We start from the raw sequence: 22,964 nt of genomic DNA on the forward strand, positions 1-22,964 counted from the left end.
CTAAGAATTTTAGAAAGATTCTGTCTCAAAATAAAAAAAAAAAAAAAGATAAAAGGGCTAGGGATGTGGCTCAGTGATTAAGTGTCCCTGGGTTTCATTGCAGGTGCAAAGGAAATAAATAAATAGAATAAATAAAATAAGTAAACTGCTTATCCACAGAAAAACATGGAAGAATCAAAACACTCTTTTAAACAAAAACATAGACATCAAAGTGAATATCATGAGAGACTGGGATTTTTCCTCAGAGGTAGAGTGATCAACTAGCACATGTGAGGCACTGGGTTAAAACCTCAGTGTCACATATAAATTAAATAAAGATATTGTGTCCACCTACATCTAGAAAATAAACAATTAGAAAATAAATATTTTTAAAAGTGTATATCCTGATTTTTTTCTAGTTAAAATGTTTCATTAGTGATTATATTAATACTTTGATCAAAATCAAAGCAAAGTTGCATATGGTCAATGCAGTTGAAAATTGTACTAGATTTTTTTTTTCATTAGTGAATATGACTCTCATGGTGAGGGTGTTGAATCCTGCAGAAGAGAAACAGTTACTGGTTTGGTTTGGTCCCCGATAAATTTTGGGATGATCCCCTGGTTTATGTTGTAGCTAGTGGATCCATGGTTACTTTGAAGAATCCTGTGGTAAATAGATGCCTTGGAGGACCTAAAATTCTCTGTGGAGATTGAATTTAGGCTAAAGTATTACAAGCTTAGTGAGTTTACACTGAATTTATTTTCTCCCAATAATCTGAGGCAACAACTCAGTTGTTACAACCTCCATAGAAGATGTAAGTAGGCCTACCTATCATCAATTTATTGGTATTTTTTTCTTACTCAGCAAAGCTCCATCAGTTGACTTGTAGGTATGATGTGAAAAGCAGTGTAAAGAAAAGTAAAACCTGCTGCATAGATTAAAAGAAAAAAAGGAACTCATGGACAAGCTGAATCCTGCTTAAAATAGTATGAAGGAACTGTCATTCTTAGAAAATGGCAGGATACAGAAAGTTCTTTTCATTATCTCCACCCTAATAAATGCTTAAAGAAAAGCAAAAATTACCCAGTCATTTCTAATGGAAGAATAACCTTCTCTGATACAAAGAGAAAGTGAGTAAATATCCAAATATTGAACATGTGGTGAGGGAAATGCTAAACATACTGACATTTATTAGAGGTCAGAAGAGTCACATTACAAGACTTTTTTTTGAACCTTCAAAAAAAAAAAAAGACAAATGCTATGTACTGATGTTTATGTGGGCTCTTTCTGGTCCAGCAAGGGGTTTCACGAAAAATTGTAGAAGAGGCTGTGTCTGTGAAGTCACTAATCAAGACCTCTGGACATCAAGCAGAAAGCAGGTCTCATTTTATTGTGAAGTTACCATGTATATATACTCAGGCAGTAGCTTATCAGATTACAGGCAGCCACCAATGCAATTTCTGCAGTGACCAATCAAGGAGTGAGCAATGGAGTAAGAGCAGAAAATTTAACACATAGCCTCATGCCCAGGGTTGTGCCTAAGGGGTAAGTAGTTTGCTGTTCTCACAACCTAGCATGGGGTAGTGTGTTGACACTCAGGCACTCTTAATGTATGCTATGAAGGCAGTATTCCATGAACTTGACTCTAAGACATTATTGCGGCCTTACCTCTCTAAGATTTCTTGAGGTTCAAGGTGGTGCCATACTTCTGGTCTCTTTCAGATGAGATCATTATGGTCAGGTGATGCAGGGGTGCATCAACCTCAAGAGAGGAGTTTTGCTACCTTTACATGGGGACACAGCAGCAAGTCTGCTTATAAATAATTGATGCTTGAAGTCTCTTTGGACTTGCATTCTTTAACAGAGATCATTAAGTTATCCCTTTTTGGTAGTAAAATCTCATCTATCAGCAATAAGATAAATATGGTGTATTAAAGATTAAACACTTTCATTCAAAATTAAATTTAATTAAACTATGTCAAAGATAGCATTTTGTAATTATTAGTTTTATTAGATGTATCATTTGGTAATTTATGATATATATTCCCCCCTTGTGACAGAACAGCTAGTTCAATGACCTTGTGGGCCTTCTTTGCCTCAGGAGAATCCAAGTTGGGTGCAGCTCTGACTTGAGACCATGTCAGCAGGAGGAAATCTCCTATCTGTTCTTGAAGTCTGTGAAGGGTCTTCGTCTTCACCACAGCTTCATTAGAATTTTATGTTATAATCTAGCAAAAAAGTGCTCACATTCTGTACTGTTCCCAAGTGGGTTGCTCTTTACTTCCTCAAAAAATATTTCAGAAAATATTCTTTGAAAAAACTGTTTATCATTGAGGGGTTTATTGGGCTGAAGCCATAGGGAGATGTGATAATTTTAAAAAATTCAAGGTCTTTTTTAGAGAAAAATCCCCACATAAATGTAGAGGGTTTTATGTTATTGTTATTGTTGTTGGTGGTGGTGGCTTTTGTCTTATTTCAGTAGCATTCCCAGCCTATAACTAAGTGGGCTTGAGTCATGTTCTACTAGGACCTGTTATAAAACCAGAAAATTACTAATTTTCTAAGTGTGGTACCAATGCCAGCAGCTTCATACTTCTAGGATGGCTATGAATTCCCATGCACAAGAATTATCTGGAGTGGCGGGGGTAGTGGTTTATTGATTGGCTAGTTTCCTCATTAGCCTAGAAGGTAAGAGGGATTCTGACAAAGGACACCATAAGAGTCAATGGCCTTTACCAGAATGGGAGGGGGCCTTCAAGAGAGGTGCTTGAAATCCTGTGATTGAAAGAGGCCAGGTAAAACCTAGTGGATGCTCGAGAACAGAATTCATAAATGTAGCTCCTGATAGCTGTATCCACACCATTCTATTTTATTTATTTATTTATTCTTTTTAACAAAAAATTTATATTGAAACACAGTTAGCAAGGTATTTGTTGAAAGGTACTAAATTTGAACTCCAAATAGGTCATATTATCCATAATATTTGCTCCTGGTGATTTATAGAGCATCATCATTCAATAATTTTTGCGATTATGGAAATGTTCCATGTCTATCCTGCCTAATTCAGTAGCTTCAAGCACATGATATTTTGGCAAATAGATCCTGTGACAGAAAAAGCTGAGTTTGTCAATTTGATGAATTACATGGCCAATGGCCACAAGATTGGGGAGCACAATTCTAGGACACCAAGGCAGAAAATGGAAGCATTTCCTCTAAAAACTGGAAAAAGACAGGGATGCCCGTTTTTACAACTTCTATTTAACATATTTCTTGAAACACTGGCCAGACCAATTAGACAAATAAAATAAATTAAAGGGATATGGATAAGTAAGGAAGAACTCAGATTAGCACTATTTGCAGACAATATAATTCTATACCTAAAAGACTCGACATATTCCATCAGGAAACTGCTAGAACTAGTAAATGAAGTCAGTAAAGTAGCAGGATACAAAATCAACACCCATAAATCAAAGGCATTTCTGAATATCAATAAAAAAATCTTCTGCAAAGGAAATGAGAATAACTACTAACTTTGAATAGTATAAAAATTATAAAATCCTGGGGAATCAACCTAACAATAGTTGAAAGATCTCTCCAATGAAATCTACAGAACCCTATGGAAAAAAGATAAAAGATGACATGACAATATGGAAAGATCTATTTTTTTTCTTAAATAGGCAGAATTAATATTGTCAAAATGACCACACTACCAAAAGCACTATACACATTTAATGTAATCTCAATCAAAATCCCAATGACATTTCTCAGAAATAGAAAAAGCAGTCATGAAATTTATCTGACAAAATAAGAGACCCAGGATAGCTAAAGCAATTTTTAGCAAGAAGAGTGAATTAGGTGGCATCTCTATACTAGACCTTAAACTATGCTACAGATCAATAGTAACAAAAAACAGTATGGTATTGGCAACAAAATAGACTTGTAGACTAATGGTATAGAATAGATAACACAGAGACCAATGCCCATAATTAGAGCTCTCATATATTTGACAAAAAGCATAAAAAATGTACATTGGAGAAAACGATATCCTCTTCAAAAAATAATGATGGGAAAATTGGAAATTTATATACATTAAAATAAAATTAAACCCCTCTCTCTCACCATGCAAAAAACTCCACCCAAATTGAATCAAGGACCTAAAAATTGAACCAGAGACACTGTGTATATTAAAAGAAAAATAGGCCCAAATCTATCTGGTTAGAGCCTTACTTTCTTAATAAGACTTCAGAGCACTATGATTTATATTAAGCAACAATAAATACTATGGATCTAAATTAAAAAGGTTATTTTCATCAAAAATCCTGGATTCTAAGGGTTGTGATTCTCCACCCCTTGGCCCAAGTGAATAGGTAAGAGGACATAACTTATTAAGGCTGTGTTAACCATGTTTACTGCATAGGTAAGTTTCTCCTCCCAGAATCTGGATGTCACACCAGCCTCAAGTCTAGTGAGGCAACTAATGAAATTACACACTCATCACAGAGTGGACAAGACAAAGTAGTTGGCTCTAGGTCTTCTTGTACACATCCTGGGGATGGCTCTAGAACTAGGACCAGGTCCCTGTAACATAAAACCATCTACTCATGACATAGGGACCCTCTTCTAGCCTATGCATATAATAAAAACATCACTGTTCATCTGAGTGTGTGCATATATGTATTTGTGTTCACCGTTATAAAGTGTGTGCCCAGCTGTGCCTCCCATCCTGGCCTCATGCCCTCCCCCGACCCTAGATGACCTTTACAAATCCTGCTACAACAAAAGCAATACCAATGTTTAGCATAATTTTCTTAGTTTAAAAGAAATGTTCTCAGTTATCCTGTCAATAGAGTATCCTTGGGCCTCAACTATATCTACATGTATGGCTTTCTGATTTTGTTTTCTAATTAAATGATATAATAACAGAAAGGGCCTCATTAATTGAAAAAAGGCTCACCTAGATCTCAGTGAGTGAGATGATTCTTGGAGTCTTGACCTTCCTCTGGAGAAATGTGGAAAATTGGATCAACAAATGGTTGCTTTTATGTGTGGTGGGAGAACACTTCCCCCTTAGATATGGGAAGGAAGTCCCCAGTTTGAAGAAAGTACACACTGAGTTGATGGGGAAATTCTCCACTATGCACTGCAAATGTGCACGGTGGAGTAAAATAGTTGTATCAGAGGTTATAATGAGGAGGAGGAAGAAGATGGTGATGGTGATGGTGATGGTGATATACACACAGTTGAACTGCTGTGCCAGAGCAATAGCTGTTCTGATGACATTTCTACTATTGCTATTGGAGCAGAGGAAAGCATCAGTCTTGATTCCAGCATAAAATGTGAAGGTGGTAAATGCACCAAAATGTGTCACAAAAGTTTCTGTAGGCTGGACACATTAAAGAATAGCTATAGTTTATTCAATAGGCTCCACTTTCTATTAAAACACAAGGCTTAGAGACAGATTTTCATACTAAGACTCAGTTACAGGAAATACACCAGTGTCCCTCCATGCATGGGACAAAAGCTGCCTTTCTGTGCTGTGCAGGAAAGGGTGCAGCTGGCACAGCGAGGCAGTACTCCTGTCCACATTATTTCAGGTGACAGAGGCTTTTGGTGTCATCTAGAAGAAATGGCAAGCTCTTGGCCTCCTCTATCAACAAATAGCAGCAGAGGTACTACTCCAGGTCAGAGGATAGAGTTGCCCAGAAAAGACAAAGAAGAGGCTAGGGTGGGGGTTCAGGACAGAAGATTAAGAGTCAGGCATTGAACTGGAAGTCAGAACAGTTCATCCTATGCCCTGGACTGTAACCTGAGTCTGAGGGCTGAATCTTTGGGTCTCTCCAGGACATTCAAAGAAGCCCAGGACATAGAACAAGACTCACCTAAGAAAGGTCCTGGAGGAACGTGGCCTCAGGTATCAAACTGAGTAGATTTTGTAGGGCTGAAAATCACACAAGAAACAAAGCTGAGGTGCAAGTACCTTAGAAGGGATCTCTGGAAGGTAGGTGTATAAATATCCCTTAAGCAAAGAGGATCTTTTCACTTAAGCAAGTTCAGGCCCATGATCATACCTTAGGCTCTGAGGCAAGTTAGATTGTAGAGCACTCTGCAGAGTCTCCTCAAAGAGGCTGTGCATGCTCCATCCAGGAAAGGGGCCAAGTATCCCCTCCCCCACCTGTTACTGAACATGATCAAAGAGCCTTAAGGGATGATGTGAGTGGACATGGAAGGAGAGGCCAGGGAGGAGTGGGAAGGCATTTCTGCAAGTTCAGCAGCAGGCTTCCTGACTGTGTCTTCAGAGCCAAAAACACCTGGATCTTCTGTTATATGCTGTCATAATTATCCAAAGAGCTGCTGTTCCCATTAGAGTGGGAAGGCACACTGGAGGAGCAGAAGCGTGTGCTCACAGATGCAGGCCCATTGCTGCCTTCCAGGGTGGTCTTGGAAACACCCCGGATTGCTTCAGTGCACATCAACTCAGCAGAAGTGTCTGCCCCACCAAGGTCACTTCCATTGGCTCCCTCCTGGTGGTGGTGTTTCCTGGAGGTGCAGCAGCTGTGGCATCCTTTGGTGGCTTGGAGAGGTGGTAAGAGTCCAAGCCCCTTGGCATGAGGTCTGTGTCCCTGGAGACTGCTGAGTTCCTCTTGCTGGGTGTTCTCCTGGGGGCTTCAGGGAAGACACTTTTCAGTGAGCTACCCAGGCTGCTGGCAACTTTCAGCCCCTTGTTGATGAGCTGGGCTCTTGTTGTTGTACTCCTTCCTGGTTTTCTCCAACTGACACAGCTGGATGGCCTCTTGGATGCCATCATTGCTGCTGGAGTCAAGACCTTGTGCTGGGGCTCCAGGGACCTGGAGCTGCTGCCCCTCCCTTCAGCCCTGCAGTTCCTATTGCCCGCGCTCCTACACTGTGCTGCCTGGGGCTTGGGGACAGCAGACCTTGTGCCGCCCAGGTTCTCAGCTCTGTGGTAATCTTAGGCTTGAGGCTGCTGGGTGCTGTGCTAATCTTTTCTGATCTGAAAGTTCATGAAAGAAAAACTCCTAACAGGCTCCATCAGACTGTGGCTAGCAGCACCATGACAGGGGGCTTCTGGGTGGGTTTCAGTGTGGATTGGGGAGAATTTTCATTTGACTTTGTTTTCGTATCCACAGACCTGTCACACTTTTGGTTTACATGTTGTCTTTTCTCATTCAGAAATAATTCTATTTCTGCTTGGATGCTCTGCTGAAAGGAGTTATCGCTGCTCACCCTGACTGGGAAGTCTGAGCCCTGTTTCCCACCGGCCTCCAGGGGCTGCCAGGAACATTGCATGATGCCGGGGTAAGTTTTAGGGGAAACAGGGTGGGCAGGGTGCCACTGTGTGGACGGTCTGTTTTGCCTCTGCTATCCTCCCTGCAGCCCTGCCATGGTGAGCCCCATTGGGCATGGGCTATTGTTCTAAGGAGAGCAAGAACCAGAATCCTTGTACATAGCCCTGCCTAAATGCACACTAACATGATGTTTTTATTTAACAGACGTGTCCTGGTAAATATGATTTTTGTAGCTTTTTTTAAATTAGTTATGCTGCTGTAAAAAATATTTTGAAAAATGTTGTCTTTTGTTTTTGGATTGTGTTCCTAACTGCGTCTTTCTGTGGTCCACTCAGGAGCCATTGCTGGACATGCAGTTTGATTCTTACCTTCACGGTGAGGGTCACCCTGGCTGGAACTCTGGTCAGTTGGTAGTTCAGATGCTCAAGTCTGAGGAGGCAGTGGCCGCCTTCCGGGAAGCACTAAAATGCCCTAGTGTCTTTCAGAAGCACCCAGAACAATGCTTTTAATAAAAGACACAATGGTCCCTAACAGCCAGAGCAGTTACTCTTAAAATTGTAATCACAGCCTTTGATTAGTCAAATGTTTCTAAGCACAGTGACTAGGAAGCAAACTGACCAGCCAGTGTGTGCCTCTTGAGACCCCATTGAGACAGTGGCTCTCTCTGCAGCCTAGTCCTTCTGTGTCCTGTCTCCTGCAATCACTAGGTGATTCTAACATCTACAAAAACCTCTTTTTGTAGGAGACCTGCTGTTCTCCTCGTTTGATCATTATGCTAAGAGATCACACCGCATGTGCATTTTAACTGTCCTTTTCTTGATTTGTGCACACAAGTGAATAAGTATAGAAATTAGGTGGTTTGCTCCATAGACAAATTTGCCAGAGCTCGGTGCTGGGGACAAGCCTTGCATACCTACATATCTGCCATCCAGGAGCTGCAGCCCAGTCAGGGCTCTGAATATTGACAGAGCCACTGCTGTTAATGCCTCCTGCCACCCACCTCCTGGGTCAGAAGGGTGCTGATTGTAGGCCATGGCCTCTGGTCCCCTGAGTCAAGGCCAGGTGTTGCTGCCTTGGTTTTCTTACCTTCTGCCCGGTGGTACTAAGTTATCCATGGTCGCTGAGGGAACAGGTACACTGGCCACTGATGTCCTCCAGTCACCCCATGTTCTGCAACTCTTATTCAGCTGTAAGGCAGAGTCTACCTTTTTGCCCGAGGATATTGTTGGTATTCTAATGTGGATATGAGTCTTGTACAACTCCTGCACCCCTGGGTTTAAACAGAAACCCAATTCTGCAGCCAAGTGCAGACCCCCACCCACAGTGAGCATCAGCTGGGTTAAGCTGCAGTCCTGAGTATCTCAATATGCCTGTGATAGCTTCCATGTGGTGCATTCACTCACTTAAGTGCTTATGAGAAAAACAGTTCCATGTAATACATGTTCTTTTATTTAATTTACTTTTTTTATTAGTTGTTCAAAACATTACAAAGCTCTTGACATATCATATTTCACACATTTGATTCAAGCCGATTATGAACTCCCATTTTAACCCTATATACATATTATTGCAGATTCACACCGGTTACACAACCATTTTTTACCTACTGCCATACTAGTGTATGTTATATTCTGCTGCCTTCCCTATCCTCTACTATCCCCCCTCCCCTCCCCTTCCCTCCTCTCCCCTCCCCTCCCTTCTCTTCTTCTCTCCATACCCCATCTACTGTAATTCATTTCTCTCTCTTGTTTATTTTTCCCTTTCCCCTCACTTCCTCTTATATGTAGTTTTGTATAACAATGAGGGTCTCCTTCCTTTATCATGCAATTTCCCTTCTCTCTCTCTTTTCCTCCCCCCTCTCGTCCCTGTTTAGTGGTGATCTTCTTCTCATGCTCTTCCTCTCTATTCTGTTCTTAGTTGCTCTCCTAATATCAATGATGACATTTGGCATTTATTTTGAAGGGATTGGCTAGCTTCACTTAGCATAATCTGCCCTAGTGCCATCCATTTCCCTGTAAATTCCATGCCATTATTCAGTGCAGAGTATACTCCATTGTGTATAAATGCCACATGTTTTTATCCATTCATCTATTGAAGGGCATCTGGGTTGGTTCCACAGTCTAGCTAATGTGAATTGTGCTGCTATGAACATTGTTGTAACAGTGTCCCTATAGTACGCTCTTTTAAGGTCTTTAGGGAATTGTCCAAGAAGGGGAATAGCTGGATCAAATGGTGGTTCCATTCTCAGCTTTCCCAGGAATCTCCATACTGCTTTCCAAATTGGCTGCACAAATTTGCAGTCCCACCAGCAATGTACAAGTGTACCCTTTTCCTCACATCCTCGCCAGCACTTGTTGTTGTTTGACTTCATAATAGCTGCCAATCTTACTGGAGTGAGATGGTATCTTATGGTGGTTTTGATTTGCATTACTCTGACTGCTAGAGATGGTGAGCATTTTTTTATGTACTTGTTGATTGATTGTATGTCCTCATCTGAGAAGTGTTTGTTCAGGTCTTGGCCCATTTGTTGATTGGGTTATTTGTTATCTTATTGCTTAATTTTTTGAGTTCTTTTATACTCTGGATGTTAGGACTCTATCTGAAGTGAGAGGAGTGAAAATTAGTTCCCTGGATGTAGGTTTCCTATTTACCTCTCTTATTGTTTCTCTTGCTGAGAAAAATCTTTTTAGTTTAAGTAAGTCCCATTTGTTGATTCTTGTTATTAACTCTTGTGCTATGGGTGTCCTCTTAAGAAATTTGGAGACCAACCCCACAATATGTGGATCAGAGCCAACATTTTCTTCTATCAGACACAGAGTCTCTGATTTGATATCAAGCTCCTTGATCCATTTTGAGTTAACTTTTGTGCATGGGGAGAGAAGGAGATTCAGTTTCATTTTGTTGCATATGGATTTCCAGTTTTCCCAGCACCATTTGTTGAAGATGCTATCCTTTCTCCACTGCATGCTTTTAGCCCCTTAATCAAATATAAGATAGTTGTAACTTTGTGGATTAGTCTCTGTGTCCTCTATTCTGTACCATTGGTCCACCCGCCTGTTTTGGTACCAGTACCATGCTGTTTTTGTTACTATTGCTCTGTAGTATAGTTTGAAATCTGGAATCGCTATACCGCCTGATTCACACTTCCTGCTTAGAGTTTCTTTTGCTATTCTGGGTCTTTTATTTATCACCGTGATGATGCTACTACTCAGCTGCACTTCACTTAGATTGTCTTTCAACAGGCAATGGATGAGCGTGAAGTGCTACGTGAGAGGCTACCTCAGGCTGAGAGGTCAGCCTTCGCATATCCATTGCCCCCAAAGGTTGTACCTGTTATGGGAGCCCAACAGCATGGTGCTGTGGCATGATCCCTGGAAGGAGAGGATCAGGCAGAGTTGGTAGCACCTGGAACACAGGGCATACCACATTTGGAGGCCCAGATGCCAGCCCCAGCACCTTTGCTTTATGTGCCAGGACACCAAGGTCCTTAGCTCCAGGCACTGCAACCCCATGTGAAAATGTCTGTGCCCCATTCAGTGCCAATCCCAGTTGGATTCCCATACTAAACATCTCTACAAGCCCCTGTAGTAATGAAATCAGAATCAGCAGGAACAGCAGCCACAGCAGTGACAGCAATTGCACCCCAGGTGCCTCTTCTTGTCAGCTATCCACCTGGCTTGTGGGCTCCAGTGGGGTGCCAGGAGGAAATGGCTCTTCAATGTGTCCAGAGTTGCCTGTGTGTCCAGAGTTCCCAGAGTTGCCTTGTCCTGGGTTGCCTGAGTTGCTGGGGCCAGGATGAATATCTTGAGAACCTTCCATGCAGATGCAACCTGGGAGATAGAAAAAAGCCCCAAGCAAAAAGAAGGTCCTGAAGGTCCACATGGAATGACTTCCCTGAGGGAAAGCATAAGCCAAAGCCAAAAAGAGGGTCAGGAGAGACCCAAAGGGAAATACCCCATGTGGCAGAGCATTAGCCTTGCCTGGTGTTTTTAATTAAAAAACAAGAATGTCATTGGGATTTTAATAGGAATTGCATTAAATCTTTGTAAAGTTTTGGTAGTATGGCCATTTTTGGCTCTATTAATTCTGCCTATCCAAGAGCATGAGAAATCTTTCCATCTTCTAAGATCTTTTTCAATTTTTTTTCTTAGTGTTCTATAGTTTTCATTGTAGAGGTCTTGCACCTCTTTTTTTAGATTGATTCCCAAGTGTTCTATTTATTTGAGGCTAGAGTCAATGGGGAGGTTTTCCTACTTTCTCTTGCTGTGGATTCATCGCTTGTATATAGAAATGCATTTGATTCTTGGGTATTGACTTTATATCCTAATTTGCTGAATCTATTTATTGGTTCTAAAAGCTTTCTGGAGGAATTTTTTGGATCTTCTAAATATAGAACTATGTCCTCAGCAAGGGGTGATAATTTGAGTTCTTATTCTATGCAAATCACTTTAATTTCATTCATCTGTCTGATTACTCTGACTAGAGTTTCAAAGAGGGCATCCCTGTCTTGTTTCTGTCCTTAGAGGGAATGATTTCTCCTTTTCTCATTTAGTAATAATGTTGGCCTTGGGTTTAGGATAGATAGCTTTTACAATGTGAAGACTTTTCATACATTGTTTGTATAGACCTCACCATGTGCATGTTCAAACATGAGTGTTTGTGGTATGAGATGACAGGTTAGGATGAGAAACAAAAGAATGGATTCCACAGCAGGAGTCATGGAAGAGGAAGATTAATTCAAATGATTGGATTAAATCCTACTATATAGAAAATAGTTTTGTTTTCAAATTTAAAATAAGGGGGATGTGATCTTAAAATTTCTCCTTCCTGAAAATTCCCTCAACTCTTAAAAGATAATACTTTGTATACATTTTCATTCTGAATCAAAAAGACATTTTAATTTTCTCTATCTACAAATGTTTGGAGTTTCAGAAAGATTGAGACATGTGTTGGTTTAGAATTACAAACCAGAAATGGAATCTTCTTTGATTCTCAAAACTATAGCTATGCATCCCTTTCATCCCATGATTTTTTGATCAATGAAATAATTTTTGAAGTAAATCCTTTTTTTCTAATTTAACTTATTTTTATTAACAACAAACATTAATATATAGTTCTAGGTTTCAGTTTTTGAAGCAATACACAAACTATTCAACAACACACTTGGACATGAAAATACACTTTCTAATAGTAGCAGCTCAGAATGTGGCATGTGCTCACAATGAAAGTTCCATGTTGACCAGTCACCATGGTAATGTGGAATGCACATCTTACCTTCCATTTCCACTCAGTTGGTGTAGTGAGTGAGTTGGTGTAAGTTAAAGTTGGAGAAGAGTAGGGAGGTTTTGAGTTCCTGGTTGGCCATGGGAAATCTTAACTGCTGTGGGAAAGGTATGTTGTCAGTGATATTTTTAAGTGTGTTTCTTCAAAGGGCAGTTAATGTTTACTGAATATATTTTCCTCTTGATTTTTTCATCTTCAACACTGAATCTTCTCTCCTGAGATTTAAATATTTGGTGATATTGTTTTATCACTCAATTCATATATTTGCTTGTTCTATTGACCTGGTTACTGAAAATGTTTTTCTAAATTTAGATAAATGAACCATTCCTAATGCCAATAACATGTGTGCCTTTTAAGTGACTTACAGGAGCAGGACACCCACCTTGCTTTCATGAGATGAAAAAATAAAGTGAGACATAGTATATGGATGCTAAGTAAGGCGATATATATACCATGAAAGGGCAATTAAAAACCAAACCCATCTCAATGTATATGAATCTTTAAAAATAATGTTAGAGAATTCTAAATCAAGATTTTGTAAAGGACTGAAATTTCAGAAAACGTTTCCAATTGGTTGATAACTACAGGATCCCAGGTGTTTGGGGGCTACTGGGAAGAAGGCAAAAAGGACAGTGCCTTGAGGTCAGTGGAGTGGATGTCTGATAATGGAGGAAATGAGGGCCTCAGTGGTTTCAGGGAGGATTCATTGGTTGAGGTTCACAGGTTATAGTTAGTGGTGGTTCCATCTAGGCAGGTAAGTCTCTGCCCCTGGCCATGCAGGGTCTAGGAAGAGGCTTGGAAAGCCAGGAGCAGGAATATGCCTGGTCAGAGCTGGTGCATATGGAGAAATGATATTTCAACCAGGCCTTGTCTGACTGCTCAGATTATGGCTCAGAATATTAGACTGCAGACATGGGGCAGGCCAGCTTCTGACATGGAAACATCAAACCATCAGCCCAGAGTATCTGTTTCCCTGATTAATCCCCACTAACAGGCCATCCAGGAGGGAAAAGCTCAAGGAAACTTCATTCTTGGCACAGCCATCAAGTGGCAGTTGGTTTAGAATGTCCCAAGTTCTGAAACAGTTGGTGAGCCCCAGAGAACTCTGATGAATTAGATGGTCAACTGCTCGTCAGGAAGGATCACTTGGAGACAGCTGGAAGTGAGAAGACCCTGGGGGAGGATGGCTCCAAGTGTGGACTCTACCCTTTGTAAAGGTCAGGCAAGCGTCGGAGGAAGAGACCACCAAGAGATTGTCTCATGCAACAGCAAAGGGTTTATTGGGGGGTCCAGCATGCTGGGGCTCAGAGCTCACTTGAATAGAGCAGAGATCCCCGGAAACAGCTTAAGCAGAGCTTATATACATTCCTTGGAGAGGGCAGGGACTTCACATACAGCATAGCCAATCATTGCATGGATTCTGGGAGGGGGGTTGTTTTCGTAGAGCAACCAGATGATCAGGGGAGATTTCAACATACATTTTGTGGGCATTTCCGGGAGTTGTTTTCGACTTCTAAATGAGTTTCAGGTTCCAGGAAAACAGAACTTAATTCTTACATTCTTAACCTTTTCACCTTGACCTTCAGATAGGCTTCATTTACATGAAATGATCATTTTTAAGTAAGTAATTGCAATAAAGAGACAGGAGCCCGGGGTTATAACTTGAACATTTCTCATGGTGTCTGCTACTGAAACCTCATGCCAAAGAGGCCTGAAGGAAGGAGTATTCAAAAAGCACTGAGAAGAGTTCTGGTTTCCTGGTTCTAGGATATCCACTAGAGGACTCAAGTGCTCAGGGATTTCTGGTCCCAGGTAAATAGCTACATTCCTGTCCCATATCCACCGCTCATCATTCTTGTGAATCTGGGCAAGAAACATAAAATCTCCAAATTACAAACACCTAAACTCTAAATTGTGGTGGACAGACTCTGCTCCACCCATCTCTTTAGGCTGATATGGAGTCATAGGAGGTCACAGATATTCTCCATGAGCTTTACAAATATCCATCTGTAAAGAATGAGGAATAGACTTTCTTTACCCATTGCTCTGGAGGATGACCTCTGTCTGACACCTCTCTGTTCAAACACTGTCAACGATTGAGCTTATTTTTCCACACATTTAATGAAGTGTACTATTTAATGTCAGGACACATTAGCACCCATATGAAGCACCAGTCTGCTTAAGAATGCATGGATGTGATCATTGTCAGCCTTATACCATTTCATGGATCAGATGCCACACTTTTTGCAACAATTGAGAAGGGGTTTATTTAACTGAACAGGTATTTAATTTTTGAGGTAGGATTTAAACAAAAGCCACTTAACCACAGCCTCTGCTTATGGTCACTGTTTTCTCTGATTTCTATGATTCTGCCTCAGTAATTCTTTTTGACCACACAATATTGTGTTGGGTTGTAGACCACACACATTGCATTGTTATCCTAAAGATCAATCTGATTCAGGTGCTTTGCTGCCCCAATGGTGAAAAATAAACTCAGTAGTGTGAAATCTAAGAACATTCACATCCCTCCTTCAAAATTTATTAAACATATTTATTTTAAAATTTTTTATTAGTTATTCATGGACCTTTATTTATTTATTTATATAAATGTGGTGCTGGGAATCAAACCCCATGCCTCAGACATGCAAGGCAAGCATTCTCCAAATGAGCCACATCCCGAGACACAGATTTTACTGTTTTTAACTCTGTTAACAGACTGCAAAAATACATCAGAACTTTTTTTCTAATATTCAATTGTAACATTGTCTCCCCTGCTCTGCTAACTAATACTCTACTCTCACCTTCTATGATCAATTTTTCAGTTTCCACGAAAGAGTGATATTATGCAGCATTTATTGTTGTGTCCCAGACCTATTTATCACCTCTTGTTGTTGAAAATGACAGAAAAAAAAACATACAAGAAATATTTAAGTTTCTGGGCATGCTATTAGGGTATAAATACATACTTGAATTCAAAGCTCCAATTATACCCCCAGATATTTACAATGATCACTTATCAATTAAAACTGGTTGAATTGTTATTTGAATTACTATTGATGACCCTATGTTTTCTTGCCAGCACATTGTCAACAGCTAACTCTGTTTTATCACATTTCCCAGGCTGTTGCCTCTGGCCTTGGTCCAGAGGAGACCTCTGGCCATCAAACAGTGCTGTTCCAAATGAGAATTCCAACGAAGGTACTGTGGAAATCCTGTCATTGTGTCCATTCTGCAATAAGGATTCTAGTTGATTCAGATTTCCAATTCTTCTTTTATTTAACATGTACAAATTTATGTGCTTTGAGTCATTCAGCAGTGCTATAGCTCCAGAAGTAAAGATCCAGTTACCTTTTAATTCTGTGCACTTGATTATTTCAACTGCTGGTGGACATCTGGGTTGATCATACAATGTATTTATGGTGAATGCTAGAAACATTGAAGTGATTGTATCACTATAGTAGGCTGACTTGTAGTTTTATAGAATAAGCAGGGAGGAACGTAATAGCTGAGTCCTATGAGTTCCACTCTTGGGCTTGTCAGGAATCTGCACATTGCTTTCCAGAGTTGTCATAATAATTTACAAACCCACCAACATTGTGTCAGTGTACCTTCTTTCTCTCATCCTTCCTGGTATTTCTATGATTATCCTGTTTCCCCAGCACCATTTGTTTAAACCATGTGTCCTCTTTAACATGTATTTTGGTGCTGTTGTCCAGTATCAGGTGAATGTAAGTATCAGGTGGGTTGTCTCTGTGAGGTATATTCAATTCAAGAATCTTCATATCTATTTTCAGTTCAATAAGATACTGTTTTTGCTACTCATCTCTGTAGTAAAATATAAAATTGGTCATTGTGCTGGCTTTCACCTTACTTTTTCTTGCTCAGAATTGCTTTGCCAAATAATAATAATAATAATAATAATTATTATTATTATTATTATTATTTAATAAATATAATAATTAATATAATATTATATTATAATAATTATTATTATTATTATTACTATTATTACTATTATTACTATTATTATCATCATCATCTTCTCAGAAAGAAATATCATTTGTAGTTTGAAATCATTTGTAGTTTGAAGGGGATTGTATTGAATTCATTGAACCTGGATATTGTCGATGTTATGGCCACTTTGACAATATTAATTCTGCCTATCCAAGAACACAGAACTATTTTGCCTCTTCTGAGGTCTTCTTCCATTTCTTTTTCAGTGTTCTATAGTTTTTGTTGTAGACATCTTACATCCTATTTGGTAGATTTATCCTCAGGGGCTTTTTTACATTATTATAAAAAAATTATTTTCTTGAATTCTAAATCAGTGCCATCAATGTTGGAGTATAGTGACAATATTGATTTATTTGTGTTGATCTTTTATCCTGCTACATTGCTAAATTTATTACTTCTAGAATTCTTCTGGTAAAAATTTTTGGGCCTTCTAAATATAGAATCATGTCACCAGGTAATGTGGACAATTTGAATTTTTCTTATGGTATCCTTTTAATTTCCTACTTTTGCCTGATTGTTCTGACATTTTTTCAGAAAAATATATTGAATAAAATTGGCAAAAGTAGACATTCTTTTCTTGTTCTTGATATTTGAAGAAGACAGTTCATTTTTATCTCTGTTCAGTGTGATGTTGGCTTTGAATTTCTCATATATGGCTTTTATAATACTGAAACTAAGTTCCTTTTTTTCCAGGTTTCTCCTTTATTTTGGAAATGAATTGTTTCTCCTTTTTAATCAAGAGCTTTTCTACATCTATTGAGGTGATTTTCTGAATCTTGTCCTTAATTCCAACTATGGGTGTGCTAGTCAGCTTCTCCCCACCCACTCTGCTGCCTGTGGAGCGACCTTTACATGTTTCCTGGGCTTATGGTCTGGGCATCTATTCCCAGCAGCCCATTTTTACACCTGCTCCTTCAAATTCTCAATCCCTTTCAGCTGGTCCTGCGAGGCACCAGACTCAAGGAGGAAAGGACCAGAGCTTGCCTGCACATCTCTGACTTGAGTTCCCCTGGGGAGAATTCTCTCCATGCCTTTTGCTCTAGCTCAGCCAGGCAAAGCCTAGGTGCTGTGGCAGGTGCCTTTCAGGTCCATGTGTGCCTACCTGCTCAGATCTCCCAGCTCCTGGCTCCTGCAGTGGCAGCATCAGCTTGGCTGTGTCAAGGTGGCTCCTGCCTTGCTCTCTGGGGACAGCATGAATCACAGATCTTTCTTCATGTACAGTGTGCAGTGCAAAGAAGCCCCTTTTCAGCCAAGAAAACGTTGCCTCTCTGATCTCAGGATTTTCACACTGAATCTTTCTATTTTGTTTCTGTCCATTTCCTTCTTTAGGTGATCTAGCAGTGCCACTAATCCTGCTGCTGCTACTGCTGCTTCTTCCACCATCAGCTTGGATCTAATGTACTTTCTTTTTTGTCTTTGTTTAATGTAGCCAAGTTTCTGATTCTCTAAGACTCCCTGAGTGTCCACTATTGAGTTTTCGTGAAACCCCTCTTTTGCACACCTGAGAGGAAGGACTATTCGCACTGTTTGCATTACAGGTTGTGGAGCTGCAAGAAATAAAGGTTCTCTCTATCTTAAATTTACTTCTGTCTTGTATCATTTCTTTTGCTTGAGTTTTTGACTTTATATTCCTCTATAATTTTTTCCATTCACTATTAAGTTTGGGTGACTTCCTTTAGTTCCCCTCTCACTGAGAAGCAGTCTTCTTGCCTTCTAAGTCTGGCACTGAAGAACTGTCATGGGTGCATCCTTCCTCCATTTGCCAACTTCTCTTCTCCTGACAGCAAATTTGCACAATTTCTCAACATGCCAAGGAACGTTTTGGGCCAAAATATATCTTATCTTGATGAATACCTCATGTTAACTTGAAAACAAATTTTATTCTCTCACTGTCGTATGAAGTATTTGTACAAATGCCAAATAGATCTATGTGATTGATAATGGTTTTGGTAAATTCCTAGGGTTGCCAAAACTAAGTACCAGCTTTCTTGGGTTGAAGTAATGTAAGTGTACTATCTTAGAGCTCTATTTCCTAGGAATCCCACATTGACCTGTTAGCAGAAACATGTTACTTCTGAAAACTTTAAGGAAGGATTTTTCCTGCCCATTCTTAACTGTTACTGGTTTGGTGGCCATCCTTGATCTGCTTGGTTTTCAACTGCAGCACTTTCCTCTCTGCTTGCATCATCATATGGCATTAGTCTCTCATGAATGTGCCCCATCTTCATGAGAACAGATGCCCTATTTGGAGAATGGGTCCACCCTGTTCAAAGAGGATACTTTTAATTGCTAAGATCACAATGACTCTCATTTAAAACCCAGTAAAATTTGGAGGTATGGTTTAAGTTCTAACTTAACCATGTTTAGAATTTAAACATGTATTTGTGTGGAAGTAATTTGACCCATAACAGAAATGATTGATTCAAAAGTATACTTTTTCTTTACTTCCTGATGGATCTGTCAAGTGTTATAAAGGAATGCTGAAACCTTCTAGTGTAACAGTAGAATATTTAATTTCTTATTGTAGTTCCTTCCATTTTTTTGTCTATTTTGAATTTTTGTTTCCTGATCTGCTCCTTCTCTTGCCATTCAGAAACAATCATGTTCCAGCACTAATTGAGCCTGTGTGTGTTAAACAACCGTCTCCATACACTCTAGACCCATGTCCACAGTTAGGAAGCCCCTGGAGTGTTTCTTCAGCAAACCAATATACTGACAGTTACTCTATATTTCCCTAGATTGCTATCAAGTCATAATAGAGGTGGTACCCATTGTGGCAGAAGACCAAAAAAATTACATTGTTAAGGTAATGTGACCCTTCTTTCTCTTAGATATAAGTGTTGTTTTCTTCCTTTTAATTCAAATTCCTTCATGAGAATATGACAGTGTTCATTATAGGTGACTCATAGGTGATGGAATTACTACTGCACATCTATTCCCTGTGAGAATGATTCAAGATGACATTCACATATGAGAACAACCATTGTCAAATAATTGTAGTGAGCATTTTCTTCAGTGGCACTTTTCCTTGAGAGAAAAAGAATTTTATGCATGTCATCAAATTGTACCTGAGAAATCCCTCATGCAAAGCTCATGTATTTTCACAAGTGCCTTCTCTGCCTTACTTTGTGATCTTTGCCCCAACTGCTGTTTCCCATCTAGTTATCTAATGTCACCACAGCCAACAGTAGACTTGTGCAAATGATCTCCTGCTCACGTTGTCTTTCTTTCTGTAACTACAGGTAGCCTCTGCAACAAATGAGCAAAGTAAGTATTCTCAACTCCCTAACATGCTGAGCAAAACCTCTGTACTTAGATAGGTCACACATTCCTTCCGGTTTCTATATAAAAAGTTATCCTGGATTTAGATTTTGTTTGGAAATGAGGATAGGCATATGGTGACAAAGTGATAATCCAGTGAAGAATTGTGGCCCACTACCATGATCCTGAAATAGCTGTCTTTTGTGTGGTGTGCATTAATGTGAATGAGCATGGGGTGGTATCTCTGAGCATGTCCATGTGTAATAATTGTGTATGTGTTTGTGAGGCTTTGGGAGCTTCTGCAGAAATTCTCTTCTAACATGCCCAGAACAAGCATCCATTTTCTAAAAATAAAAACCCACACTAATGCATGATTTGCTTGATATAATTTTTTCCCACTTCATGACACCCAAATGTAGTTTTGGTTAGTAGGCCCTCTCTGTAGACAGAGATGTTGCTGAGCCAAAAGATCCAGGTTATTCACTCTGTAAGTGAAAGAAGCATTAAGAGTTCAGGAAATTATCCTGGTGGTGATGCTTTGGGTTAGGGAACTGTGTACATCACTTAGTGATATAACACAGTCCAGGTTATTACAATATATTAGTAATAACTAATCTCCTACAGAGATGTGAAATATTTTGCATATTTTAAAGTGGCCTCAGTGGTCATCTCTAGAGAAAAACATACTCCTAAAGGTAAAAAATACAAAAAAAAATATATCACACCTGGTTCCAATCTACTGGAAACCCAAAGGCTGTGCTTCCCATTCATTCTTGTTCTTTTTTATTGGTTATTCAAAATATTACAAAACTCTTGACATATCCTATTTCATGTGTTAGATTCAAGTGGGTTATGAACTCCCATTTTAACCCCAAATACAGATTGCAGAATCACATCAGTTACACATCCACATTTTTACATAATGCCATATTAGTAACTGTTGTATTCTGCTACCTTTCCTATCCTCTACTATCCTCCCTCCCCTCCCCTCTCATCTTCGCTCTCTACCCCATCTGTTGTAATTTAATTCTTTCTCTGGATTTTATTCCCTTCCCCCTAAAATTATCTTTTTTTTTATTGTTGTTGTTCAAAACATTACATTGTTCTTGATATATCATATTCCACACTTTGATTCAAGTGGGATAGTAAGGATAGGAAAGGCAGCAGAATACAACAGACACCAGTATGGCAATATATAAATCAACGGAAGTGTAACTGATGTGATTCTGCAATCTGTATAAGGGGTAAAAATGGGATTTCATAACTTAAATTATCTAATATGTAATTTTGTATATCAATGAAGGTCTCTTTCCATTTCAATGCAATTTCCCTTTTCTCTCCCTTTCCCTCCCACCTCATGTTTCTGTATAAAGTTGATCTTTTCCTCCTGCTCTTCCTGCCTGCTCTGTTCATAGTTGTTCTCATTATAACAAAGAAGACATTTGGCCTTTGATTTTTTAGGATTGGCTAGCTTCGCTTAGCATAATCTGCTCTGATGCCATCCATTTCGTGGCCAATTCGATGAATTTGTCATTTTTAGTGCTGCATAATACTCCATTGTGTATAAATGCCACTTTTTTTAATCCCTTCATCTATTGAAGGGCACCTGGGTTGGTTCCACAGTCTAGCTATTGTGAATTGTGCTGCTATGAGCATTGTTGTGGCAGTATCCCTGTAGTACGCTCTTTTAAGGTCCTCAGGGAACAGTCCGAGAAGGGCAATAGCTGGGTCAAATGGTGGTTCCATTTCCAGCTTTCTCAGGAATCTCCATACTGCTTTCCACATTGGCCGCACCAATTTGCAGTCCCACCAGCAATGTACAAGAGTACCCTTTTCCCCACAACCTCTCCAGCACTTGTTGTTGTTTGCCTTCAGAGTGGCTGCTAATCTTACTGGAGTGAGATGGTATCTTAGGGTGGTTTGGATTTGCATTTCTCTGAATGTTAGAGATGGTGAGCATTTTTTCATGTACATGTTGATTGATTGTATGTCCTCCTCTGAGAAGTGTCTGTTCAGGTCTTTGACCCATTTGTTGATTGGGTTATTTGTTATCTTATTGTTTAATTTTTTGAGTTCTTTGTATACTCTGGATATTAGGGCTCTATCTGAAGTGTGAGGAGTAAAAATTTGTTACCAGGATGTAGACTCCCTATTTACCTCTCTTATTGTTTCTCTTGCTGAGAAAAAAACTTTTTAGTTTAAGTAAGTCCCATTTGTTGATCCTAGTTATTAACTCTGTGCTATGGGTGTCCTATTAAGGAATTTGGAGACCGATCCCACAATATGTAGATTGTAACCAACATTTCACTTTAAGGCGCAGAGTCTCTGGTTTGATATCAAGGTCTTTGATCCATTTTGAGTTAACTTTTATGCATGGCGAGAGGAAGGGATTCAGTTTAATTTTTTTGCATATGGATTTCCAGTTTTCCCAGCACCATTTGTTGAAGATGCTATCCCTCCTCCATTGCATGCTTTTATCCCCTTTATCAAATATAAGATAGTTGTAATTTTGTAGATTCGTCTCTGTGTCCTCTAATCTGTACCATTGGTCCACCTGCCTGTTATGGTACCAGTAACATGCTGGTTTTGTTACTATTGCTCTGCAGTACAGTTTGAAATCTGGTATCACTATACCTCCTGATTCACACTTCCTGCTTAGAATTGCTTTTGCTATTCTGGGTCTTTTATTTTTCCATATGAATTTCATGATTGATTATCTATTTTTACAAGAAATGCTGTTGGGATTTTGATTGGCATTGCATTAAACGTATAGAGAACTTTTTTGTAGTATCGCCATTTTGATGATGTTAGTTCTTCCTATCCATGAACAGGGTATGTTTTTCCATTTTTTAATGTCTTCTTCTATTTCTCTCTTTAGGTTTCTGTAGTATTCATTGTATAAATCTTTCACCTCTTTTGTTAGATTGATTCCCAAGTATTTTATTTTTATTGAGGATATTGTGAATGCAGTGGTTGTCCTCATTTCCATTGCAGAAGATTTGTCACTGATATACAGGAATGCCTTTGATTTATGAGTGTTCATTTTATATCCTGCCAAATTGCTAAATTCACATATTAGCTCTAGTAGTTTCTTTGTACAACCTTTTTGGTCTGTTAGATAT

General features: G+C 39.4%; 1 pseudogene; it reads left to right on the plus strand.

The window, feature by feature from the left end:
• The first annotated feature begins 7,286 nt into the window (after positions 1–7,286).
• Positions 7,287–22,964, plus strand: part of LOC143640089 (CDKN2A-interacting protein pseudogene) — a 129,343-nt pseudogene continuing 113,665 nt past the window's right edge.

This window comes from Callospermophilus lateralis, unplaced genomic scaffold, assembly GCF_048772815.1.
Source record: "Callospermophilus lateralis isolate mCalLat2 unplaced genomic scaffold, mCalLat2.hap1 Scaffold_1127, whole genome shotgun sequence".
Classification (NCBI taxonomy): domain Eukaryota; kingdom Metazoa; phylum Chordata; class Mammalia; order Rodentia; family Sciuridae; genus Callospermophilus; species Callospermophilus lateralis.